This window comes from Nannospalax galili, unplaced genomic scaffold (assembly GCF_000622305.1).
Source record: "Nannospalax galili isolate Female #2095 unplaced genomic scaffold, S.galili_v1.0 scaffold281, whole genome shotgun sequence".
Classification (NCBI taxonomy): Eukaryota; Metazoa; Chordata; class Mammalia; order Rodentia; family Spalacidae; genus Nannospalax; species Nannospalax galili.
In genome coordinates, this window is record NW_008349068.1 from 9,166,429 (window position 1) to 9,168,806 (window position 2,378).

Here is a 2,378-nt window from a genome sequence, read left to right on the forward strand (position 1 = left end):
TAAATAATTTTCCTTCAGCATAAAAACGAAGGAAAAACATTTAGGATTCTGAAGAACAAAAACACAATGACCATGTTTAAAACTAAAAAGATTCACATTTATAGTTTTAATATCTCGATACATCTCATTCAATCTAATCTGATCTGCATAATCACGGAAAGTCAAAATTTTTCATGTGTCTTGAGATATGCAGTGACTATACCTTTGACATTAGGTATAATCACTCACCAGAGAAGCTTCACTTCTCAGGAGCCTGAGAAACCCACCTTTCAAAAGGTTAATATTGTTAACTGGTTTAAGACATCGAAGCTATTTCTGACTCCACAGTTTTCTTCACTGACTGGTTTTCAAAATGTTATCTCTGCATGGCATCAGTGCTGTCTTGAAATCCATTGCAAATGCAACCCCTGTCCCGATCCTGACTGTAATATGTGGTGAACCATGTTTCTAAAAATAAAGGCAGCATTTGCCTGTTGTGGTTTGAATAAGCAATATAAGCCTTATGTTCATCTATTTGAATACTTGCTATTTGGGGAGGTTTAGGAGATGCTGCCTCACTGGAGGAAGTTGTCACTATGGCACTGAGGGAGACCTTGAGAGTTCACAGCCTGGTACCACCTCCAATTCCCTTTCTCTGCTTGTGTTGGCCATTGAAGAGATGAGATCTTGGTTTTTGACTCCTATTGCCATACCTTCCACTTGCTTCCATGCCTCTTAGCTGTGATGGACTCATCCCTCCAGAAACAAAAAGGCCAAATAAACTGTTCTTCTGTAGGCTGCCTTGGTTGTGGTGTTTTGACACAGCATCAACAACGTGACTAATACACCATGTCATAAATTTTCCCAACATGACCAACTTCAAGCTGCCAGCTTTATTCACCCAATAATTTGGACGTGGTACCGCAATGGTTTTAACACACAAGAGCAATAATCCTACAGAATCATAAATATTGGGACTGGAGTCAATAAACATATTGTTATAAACACTGAGGCTGAATCTGATACAAGTCAAATTTGAGAGTCACTGCCATAATCCATGCACCTTCACTATCTTGTCAACACTCATTCTCCACATTGCCTTATATACTCACACAAATGTATTTACCATGTATCTACCAATGATCAATAATTATACTCTAACCTACTATTAAATGTGCATCAGAGGGCAAAAAAGTATTTCTGATAGTGCTTACACTTTTCTAGCTAGTGAGCACCCCTAAAAATAACCATGGAATGTATATTTTGAGGTAGAGTATGATATATATCACCCTCTTTTTTTTTAATAGAGGATGGTATAGACCATGGGATGGAAGAGAAAGTTACTGGGTTATTTACAGTAGAATGGAGAAAACTGTAGGAACTCATAAGTTGAGAAAGCTTTATTTCCATCTCATCAAGTAAAAGTCACTTCTACCAAAAAGCCTACATTTAGCTGAGGCTGATGGAATTCATTAGTTAGATAGCCTGTGGCACTCTCCATGTCCAACACAGCACATTTCCAATGGGAATTAATTATTTTTGCAAATACCTGAAGTATGTTCAACTGCAGTCTTATAATCCAGGATGTGACATTTTCATCTACACCGATACACGTGACCAGTTTGCTATAGTGGCTAAAATTTTTATTCAAAATCATATCTACCATAACAATCCAATTGTACAAAATTAACAATAGAAAAATATTTATGCTGCACACTGTAACAGTAATAGGCATGTTAAACACAGAGTACAATTATCCCAATTTATATTTACTTGTTTTAATATTCATGAAGCAATTGAGGATCATTCATTGTTTCATTTCAAGGATGTATGTTTTTTATTTATCATTTTTATTTTATGTGTATGCATGTATTGCCTGCATGTAGGTAAGTGCACCCATGTCGTGCAATGCCTGTGGAGGTCAGAAGAGGCTGTGACTCCTGGGACAGGAGTTACAGACAGTTGTTAGCTGCCATGTGGGTGCTGGGATTTGAACCCGGGTCTTCTGTAAGAACAACCAGTGTTCTTAACTGCTGAGCCATCTCTCCAGCCCCCACAAGGATATATGTTTTTAAAATTATCTTATTCTGCATATTTCTTCTCAGAATATTTTGTACAGTAAATGCATTATAAAACAGTCTTTGGTATACTAAAATTTAATCTCTGCTAAAATGTACAAACATAAAATATCAATGGACTTAATTCAATTTCATTAATACAGATTTCTTTGTAAGATGCATATATATATTAAAAAATTTAAGTTATACCTAATATCAGAAGAAGCCTACAAAATTCATAAAATGTAATGAATTTGGTGCTAGGTAATGAGAAGAGCAATTTATGTGTTGGCACAAATGTAACACATATATCCTCAGGATTACTTATGGATACATAAAGGA

At 35.9% G+C, this 2,378-nt stretch overlaps 1 protein-coding gene across 4 annotated transcripts in view; it reads right to left on the minus strand.

The window, feature by feature from the left end:
* The window catches only part of Erbb4 (erb-b2 receptor tyrosine kinase 4), a 1,194,626-nt gene that overhangs the window by 125,033 nt on the left and 1,067,215 nt on the right, over positions 1 to 2,378 (minus strand). The gene's annotated exons all lie outside the window — the stretch shown is intronic.